Source organism: Neophocaena asiaeorientalis, unplaced genomic scaffold, assembly GCF_003031525.2.
Source record: "Neophocaena asiaeorientalis asiaeorientalis breed wild unplaced genomic scaffold, Neophocaena_asiaeorientalis_V1.1 scaffold728, whole genome shotgun sequence".
Classification (NCBI taxonomy): Eukaryota; Metazoa; Chordata; class Mammalia; order Artiodactyla; family Phocoenidae; genus Neophocaena; species Neophocaena asiaeorientalis.
In genome coordinates this window covers 386,274-395,771 of record NW_020174278.1, presented here as the reverse complement: position 1 = coordinate 395,771, position 9,498 = coordinate 386,274, and the positions used below count along the sequence as shown (strand labels likewise).

At 38.3% G+C, this 9,498-nt stretch overlaps 1 pseudogene; it reads right to left on the bottom strand.

Annotated features, from left to right (window-relative positions):
- Nucleotides 1–8,109: 8,109 nt before the first annotated feature.
- On the bottom strand, nt 8,110–8,906 carry LOC112406861 (lysine-rich coiled-coil protein 1-like; annotated as a pseudogene).
- Nucleotides 8,907–9,498: the final 592 nt, after the last annotated feature.

Genomic DNA, 9,498 nt, shown 5'->3' with positions numbered 1-9,498 from the left:
CGCCTACACGTTATCTGATATTTAAAATGGCAAAATACTTATCCTAAAGTTCCAAACTGTTTGGCCCATAAAATGCATGTTCCATTTTACTTTTTATAAAACTAATATCTTCTTCTTTCACAAAAGAAGCAGCATCCTCTTGATTTTATCTTCATCCGCCAGTTCAAGACATTGTCCATCAATTCTTCCCATCTCTTACACTTGAACTTGTCCCTTCTTCTAGATCTTTCCCCTTAGTTGCCAGGCATTTCAGTTCTTCACCAACTGTAAACAAATTTTCCATCAACCTTCTTCCTTTTCAAGCTCTAACCTCATCTCTCTCATTTCCTTTCACCACCAAATTTCTCTTCCATTTCCTTCTGAATTGAAACCTTTCTTCTACCTTCTTGTTTAAAATATTCAAAAATCTTTTCACCATACCCATTCTTCTTGAACTTGCTACTAGATTCAACATTTTGATGAACTAGCTCTTTCCTTGGTTTCTGAAACTTTCTTTTCTTTGGAATTTCTCTACCAATACAGATCACCAGTGAGACTTAGTTTTCAGCTGTTATCTCATACCACAGTCTCCCTTTGAACAATATTATCCACTCCCCCAGCTAGTGATTCCCAGCACTGTATCTCTAGGATTGAGCTCAGATTTGAGCTCCAGATTTTATCCTACTCACATTGAATATTTCCTGGAATCTGTCATGCCTTTCCCCAAGCTATTTCTGACATATTGCACCCTTCTATCTCCTCTATCTTCCTTTAAAAATAAGTATTAATTTCTCCAGACCCTACCTTCCATGTGAAGCACTTATGGGTCTATACACACAGCATGTAAACACAAAATCAGTTTCTTTTGCATTAGCCTCACCCACATTGGGCCTTCTCACTAATGGTATAAGTCATACAAGTTTTAATTGCTCAATCAAGAAGACATACAGGACCCAAAATAACAATGCTTACAAATCTACAGTTTATTGCAGGAAATGGATACAATACAGCTATAGCATTCAAGTAAGAATATGCATCAAAATCAAAGGCTATCTCATAGCAGGGGTTCTGGAGAGGCCAAGTGCAAAATCCTATTGTCCTCCCTTTGTGAGGGCCATGGCAGGATGTACCTTCTCTCTTGAATCAGGAACCATCATTATGACACTGAACACTCTGGAACCAGAGATGCTAAAATGAAGTCATCACTAGGGTTTTGGGTTTTTTGTTTTTTCGTTTTTTACTGGTCATATAGGCATATTCTTTTTGTTTAGTCTTCTCAAACATTAGATTCTTCCAGGAGTCTCACCAAGTCCAGGCACAACTTATCAATCTTACCATTACCAATAAACAATGACACAAACCACCTGAAACTCTTCAGACTAATCGTTACAGAACAATACTTTTACTGACTTGGGATCAGTGCCATACACAGACAAGGAGAACAGCTCAGGCTAATTCTAAGCCTATTGGAATTAACCCTCACAGAACAACCTTTACTAAAATACTTATCAAAGTCTGGTTTTTGGCATTTATCTGTCTTCAAAAATAGACTATAAGCTCCATGAAAGTAAGAACTATATTTTACTTGTCTTGAATTTAAATATCTAAATTAGTATCATGCATTAATTAAATGTATTCTCCTATCTTCCTTAAATATATCAAAGACTAAATTAACCAAAGGACCAAATCACTGACAGTTAGGCAAGTAGAAATAAAATGAAAAAATTTGTACCCACACAGAGATTTCATTATACATAAAAGTTATAGTTTCAAATTTGCAAATTTGAATTTGCAGCAGCATAAGTTCATTGGCTATTTGAAAAATCTAGCTAGAGGACATATTTTACTTTCAATAATTAAAAAACCCCACAAAAGTAAAAATAGAATAGAATAATAAAAGTAGAATAGAAAAATAAACCCATCAAACTATTATAACGATCAACTCATGGCTACTCTTGGAATATACATTTTTAACTTGATCAACTAAGTTTTAAAAACAAAATTAAAACAGCAAAAACATGAATTTATATTAGTAGCTAAAATCAAATTTAAAATGTTTCACAGCCATTGACTATGTTAAGGGCTTTGTGCTCTTTGCCATTCTCTGGAAATATGTTGTCCGTATTCATCACAGCCATTGGCATGCTTTTCTTAATAAAAACAACTCTTTCAAGGAATATTTCTGACTTAATTTAACTTACAGGCAATTGAAAAGCCAGGACTACTCACCTTGAAACTAAACACAGCTTCAAAACAAACTGACATAAAATATGCACTGCCTAAAGGACTTAATTTCACTATATCACCTAACTTATCACTAGCCTCCAACATAGTGCTACCCAAATTACAAAGAGAGTGGATGTTATATGTTCCTGAGTTATCACAAGCATCAGCTGAGCCTCCAGTTACAGGATATGCTCCGTTTCATTGATACAGTACAAGGAAACTGGTGTACAATATCCCAAGTGCAGTCTCTGTGATAGGGATGGAGGTAGATGCATTCTCCTAGCTAATGCACAGGTTTCCAGCTACGTCAGGATTATATGTTGGTGCTGTGTAGGTGTTTTTCTGGGTGATAACACTTGTATCCCCTGAGAGCTAACTCGGTCGACCCCCAGAGTTCACTGTAGCATTAACCTATTATAGGAATCAGAAGAATGTCATGAGCTGTCTCTGGAATAGTGACTAGCAGAGGGAGAATAAATCTACTGTGAGCCTATACTGTCACTTTAAGCAAAACAATGCGAGAGAGAGAAACTAAAAATAGCAGTTACCAACATATTACTGCTTCTTGATATATTTTATCATAAAAGTCTCTGATCTCTTTTTCATTCATACAGCAATACAACTGGGAGCCATGTTAAAATCCAGACTCTAAGTTTGGTATTCAGGCTTCTTAATTTTTGTTTTGACCCCCTCTATCTGATCTGTTTAACTTTGCTTTGCAGATGCATCGAGTGTTTCTTTGCTGCACTATCGCAAAATTCAAGTCTTTGAAGTGTTGGTTTCATGTTATTTTTTGATATCCCACAAACTCTGATTTGGTTAGATTTTGCCTCTTTTTTATAGTAAGAAATACTCTAAAGAAATAATACATAGTTTCATTTCTCAACTCCCTTCTCTAGTAAGCAGATTTCACATGAATTCATTATTATCTAAATTATCTCTGAGAAAAATTGTAAAAGGAAGGCCAACTTGCCCAGAACAATTAGCATGAGAGGAGGGTGCTGTCATAGGCAACGTATTACTTGAAGCTCTTTATCTATGACCCTGGTGAAGTAAGAAATACAGAACTGAAGTCTTGTCAGGAAGGGTGACCTCCAGTCAGAGAAAAAGGATACTAGTTTGGTATTCTAGCTGTTGGATTATTGTTATTAAACAATAAGTGACTGAAGAAGAATAGAAGAGACAATGTTTCAGTCTTGTCACACATGGATAAAATCTCTGAAGAATCATTTCTAACTTGCCATTGCTGTGGTAGGAGCTACCAACTGCATGCCCAATTAAGTCAGTGACCACTGTTATTCTGTGTAATAAGAATTACCTCAGTCTTAGCATCCCTAAAATGGGACTATTACTGTCTATTTAGGTATAAATAGACAATAAATTTTCTTAAAGAAATTGCAATTGTAGGTTGCGGCATAAAACCCAACTGCTTGTATATCAAATTCAGCTTTGGAGAAATTTACTGATCTAGGTCATTTCCCTTTAGTCAGAGTTCCTGAGGACTAGTCCAACCAGATCATCTTTCACAAGGATTTTCTAGTGCCACGGTGATTTCCAGCTTTCTGCCAATAGAGTCACCCTCATTGTAACTAACAGTTTCCTTACCAGGGAGAGTTACTGAAACCTTGACATTCACTCTCAACAGGCAGTATACTGATAATTATAAGCTTCTTCCTCTCTAAACCTGCTCCTCTTCTGCTATTTTTTATCTTAGTTAATGGCATCATTATCTACCTATTTGTCCAAGCTAGAAATGGCAAAATTTTTTCAATTATCCACTTTTCCTCTTTCTCCACGTTTAGGAGGTTTCCACCATGTCATGGCCATTCTATCTCTGATAGATCTTTTATGTAGATCCCCTCCTCCTTGCCCCTACTGCCTTAGTTTTGGCAATCCTCATGTCTCACCTTGACCATGGAAGTAAAATGGTTAAATGGTTTAAGAAATGGGTAAATTTGCCTTTGTTTTTTCCTCTTTCACCCTGATGCATGGATTAATTTTCTAAAACTCCTTCCTATAAAATAGTCATTGATTTCCTACAGCCTATAAAATAAAGGCATTACTCAAGAAATATTTTTAGAGTATCTACTATATGCTAGGAATTAAGAGCTCACTGTAAAAATGTAAGAAATATGGAAAAAAGATAAAATCCCTTGCCTTCAAGGAGCTCACAATCTAGAAGGGAAAATAGCATACCAACAAAATGTGGCAAGTGTATGTTATTAGAGTATGAAACGGTCAATTGTAGCATAAAATGCAAAAGAGTGAGCAATTCCACATGGAGGTATTGAAGAGAAGTGTATAGATTTGACTGTGTCTGGAAGTATATATAAGCTTTTTCCATGCAAACAAATGAGAGAAGGCCTTCTAGGCCAAGACAACAACATTGTGCAAAGGTTCTAATACCTAGGCAAGCATTGCTTATTTAGGGAAATACAAGTTATTGGACATTGGAGAAGAGGGTATAAATGGTATTAGGTGATATACACAAAAGAGTCTAAAATTTGACCTGAAGGTTATAATAAGCCATTAAAGAGATTTAAACAGGATAATAACAAAGATCATGTTTGTGTTTTGGAAAAAAGCAGAAATGAAAGAGAAAACAATTGGGACATTATTACAATAGGTAAGATATGATGAAGCCCTCAATTTAAACAATAGCAATGACATTTGTAGTGCTAGAGTTAGGACAGACAAAAGATGACTCCTTACCAAGAAATGAAAGGCCCTGCAAAATGCAGTCTTGATCTATCAGAGTTCCTGGCACATAGGAGATACTCAATACACTCAATAAATAATTGTTGAATAAATAACTAAATAAAGTTACTTTCTGTATCTGTTATCTATTGCTTCATAAGAAATCATTCCAAAACTTAGTAGCTTAAAACTACAAAGTTTATTACTTTCCACAATTTTGTTGTTTAGCTGGATGGTGCTCATGTTGATTTTTGCCTGAGTTCATACACATGACTGCATTCAGCCTGCTTGTCAACTGGAGATGGATTCCTCCAGAGACTCATATCTTCACATGGTCTCTCTCCTTTCATGGGATCTCTCTGCATGTGCAATGTGTGTGTGTGTGTGTGTGTGTGTGTGTGTGTCCTTGTCTCTCTCTATGAATCTCCCTCCACATGGTCTCCCTCTCCATGGGATATCTCTCCACATAGTCTCTCCTTCATTGGGATCTCTTTCCATGTTGCTACTCCTCCATGAGATCTCTAATGGCTAATCTGGGCTCTTCATCCATGACAGTCTCAGGGCTCCAGCCAGGCAAGTCTTGTGCATGAGTGCTTGTCCAGCCTCTATATATCACATGGTCAAGACTCAACATGAGAGGAGATTATACAGAATGAGTCTTCCAGGAGGCATGATTCCTTAGAAGCCATTATTACAGCAGCCACACATCTCTATACTCAGTGTATACTACTTCCCTCACAAGCACACAATATTCTAATTTATTGTTTTTCTCCTAGGTTCCCAGACATGTAATGAACTTTTATACCTCCTTAACTTTACGTAGGCTTCTCCTCTTATATTTCATAGTGCTCCCATCTGCCTTGGAATATTCTCTGCCTCAGATAGGAAGTACCTACTTTCAAAAGTCAGCTACAACGGCTGAAAAGCCTGAAAATACAGGGGAGGAACAGTCCTTTCCCTGAATCACTTTTCTCCTAACTTACAGTAGTAATCTCAATGTACCAGAATTATCTATTGACATGCCTTTCTCTAGCCAGCATTTGAGCATCTCAAAGGTAGTCACTATGTCTCATTCATCCTTGTGTATCCAATAGTTATCATCAATTATCCTCATTCTTGATGCAGAGTTGCTTCTCAAACATTTACTGGGTGAATGACTCTGTTCCTAACTTATATGCATAGGGTTATGAATCATTTTGTAGACTATGCACATCATTATGGAAATAATAGCCTAAAAATAACTTAAATTATATATATTCAACAGATTTTACTCAGAAATAGAGACCTAAAAGATGTATTAGAGCATTACATGCCTTCACATAAGCATGTAAAGTAGTGACAGTATTGTCTTAGTGGCTAGCACAAGATTTCTCTTTAGAGAAAGAAATTCCTTGATAAGTCAATGCAAGATATATCAGTTCCAGGAATGAGATCTGGCTACCTTATAAAAGATGGACCATGGTCCCAAGAATACCATCAGTGTGGAGGGTAACCCCAGCATCCTTGGCAGAACCAGCAAAATGATTCCTAACTAGACTGGTTTCTATAATGCTTACTTCTGAGATCCATATTTTGGGAAATAAAGAGGAGTTTCCGTTGGAAGGGGGAGATAATCCCTCAGATTTCACTTCTGAATCCACTTTGGAGACCCACCCTCTTAACCTCCAATAGGGTCCAATACCTTGGGTCAATCTATGCATGTGGTACTGTCAATCAAATGCGGTTCAAGGGCTTCCCTGGTGGCGTGGTCGTTGGGGGTCCGCCTGCAGATGCGGGGGGCGCGGGTTCGTGCCCCAGTCCGGGAGGATCCCGCGTGCCGCGGAGCGGCTGGGCCCGTGAGCCATGGCCGCTGGGCCTGCGCGTCCAGGGCCTGTGCTCCATGGCGGGAGGGGCCACAGCAGTGAGAGACCCGCGTACCGCAAAAAAAAAAATGTGGTTCAAAGAGCACTCCAAATTATAAACAATGTGACACAACTGTGAATTTCCAGAAACCCCAGTGAGTGACATAACAGCCTGCCCTATGGTCCTCCTAGGGGGATGAAGTCCTTTTAACATCTGGAAATATGTACTAAAGGGCCTAACAATAATCCTAGCAGCTACTAGCAGCAGCTTCAGGTAACAATTAGGCACTGGTTTACTTACCATGCTGTGGCAGAGGCAGTAACACTCATCCAATATTCTATTTGCTCCCAACACTTCCTAACCTCTTTGCATCTTGATGAAGATATATGACTACTTCTGGCCAAAGACATGAGTGGAGAAAAGCCTGTGCATGATTCTCAAGTCTCTCTCTCTTCGCCTGCCATGGTGTCTGAGTGGAGAGCTCTAATCCAAATGTTGCTGCTACAAGACTGCAGAGCCTACATCAATCCAGATGCAGAGCCCACTGTCAACCACAATAATATGTTTCAGGAGCAAGAAATAAACTTTTGTATGTTAAACCACTGATATTTGGAGGTTGTTTATTACTGACAATGCAATTTAGCCTAATCTGGCTAATACATATTATTCAAATATAGGGTTTTTTTTTTCAGTTATCCTTAAATAATACTTCAACAGACATTTATTATCTACTATGTGCCAAGCACTCTACTGAATATTTAGGATATAACAGTTAACATATTTTTGGAGAAATTAGAACTTTATTATATTATAAACATTTCCAGAATATAAACTGATTTTGTATCAAGACTTCTTGAAACGTTTAAAACTGTATGTAACTTAAGCCTATTATAATGTATGTCATTTTCCACTTTCCAATCTAGAAAATATACTGCAAGTTAGATCTAATGAAGGAAAAAAAAATCAATCTAAACTGCTTCACAGAGAAAACTAATGAATATAAAAACACCCACCCCAAACTAAAACCCAATCAAGAAATAGATTCTGTAAAGCCTATTAATCCTCCAATTTAAAATAAATGACCTCCCAAGGGAAAAATACTTCCACCATCATAGCAATTTGATGAATAAAAGCAGAGCCACCCTCATTAAGGGAAGTTACATTATGTATAAGAAAAATGTAGTAATGATTTTAGAAGAGAGGAAAAGTAATTTCTATGTTGGACAGAAAGTACACTAAATGTTTTCTGTTCACTTAGCCTTTGTACCTGTTCACATGAAAAGAGCAATATGAACATGGACATCGTAAAACCAAGCTCCTCAACTATTTTTTCAGTTTAACCTCAGGAGAACCAATGCAAGAGCTTCAAAATCGAAGGCTAGACTGGTCCCAAAGCATCTCCTCTTCTGTCCTTTCTTTCCCTTGTTCCTTTTTCTCTTTTCTACACTTACATTCCTCTTTCTTAGAGGCTACATCTTGGCTTTTTTTGTCCTTTCAGTTCTTAAGCTTTTCTGTACTGACTCTGACTGTTTCCACCTCTATTTTGTTTCTTTGGATGCTCTTGTGTTTGTCTAAGTCCATTTCCTCATAAGCTTTCTTCCTCTTATGCTTGGGCCGCTCCTCTTCTGGTTTATCCCAGCTTTCCTCTGGGTGTCTTTTTCTCTTCTGATGTATCTGTTTATAACTAGTTTGATGGGCACTGGTGCTGTTTTCTAAGGAGAGATGCCTGTAAACTCCAGATTCTACACTGTATGAGCTACAGTTATACTCTTGTTGACTAAAGTTCAGGGCTACTGGTTTTCCTGAGAAACAGTCCCTGGTGAATTGACAGTAGCTCAGGGAGTCTAGTCTCAGCCTGCTGTCATAAGCTGGTAGCCACTGAGGTAACCGCTTCTCCACTGCTTGTGAAATATTGCATGGTCTTCAGTAGGTCTGGATGGGTTCATAAGGGAGTCTTTGATCAAACATTCTACACCTGGGTCTAGAATCAACCTCTTCTTTGTATCCACAGGTTTCCAAATAATCCTCTCTCATCTTTCTGAAACAAGTATTTGGCTCTAAGCCTCTGGTTTTCTGCACTTTGATATAATCTTCAAGTTCATCTTGAAAAGAGTCAGATGTGTTCTTTGAATGCTTCATTAGGTTGACAAGGGATTCTCCTTATCAGGTTGAGAAGTTGGTGGAGAAATTTGATCATATTCACCCATTAATTGCTTCAGTTTTTTAGCATGAACTTTCCCCAAATAGTGAGACTGTGCAACAACTGAAGAGCTAAAAACCATGATGCAGAGATTAAAAAATCTATTTTTTGTCCAAAACTCCACTCCCATTCACCTCATAATATGAAATCCACTGCGATTCAAATTATGTCACTATTCCTTATAAGCCTTTTTACAAAAGGTATCTGTATAAAGTTCAGTCTTTGCTCATTCAACATGGTATCTTCTCTGAGGCAGGGGCGGCCGTCTACAACTACAGTCCCCCTCCCCACCAACGTCGCCAGTCGGTGGGTAGGCCGAGGTGGTGGAGGCGGAGAGGCAGGGACAACCGTTACCGCCACCGCTGCCTCAGCCACCGAGCAAGTGGGTGGGAGCAGGAGGCGGAGACCGGACTTCGTGAGGGAAAGTTGCTACCACTACCAGCGGCTGACTGGACAGCACCGCCGCCATAGCGGCGAGGTGCACTACTCCAGTTAACATTTTTAAAGTGTTGCCCTTGTGGAGTTTATATTCTAATCAAGAAAATCACAATCAC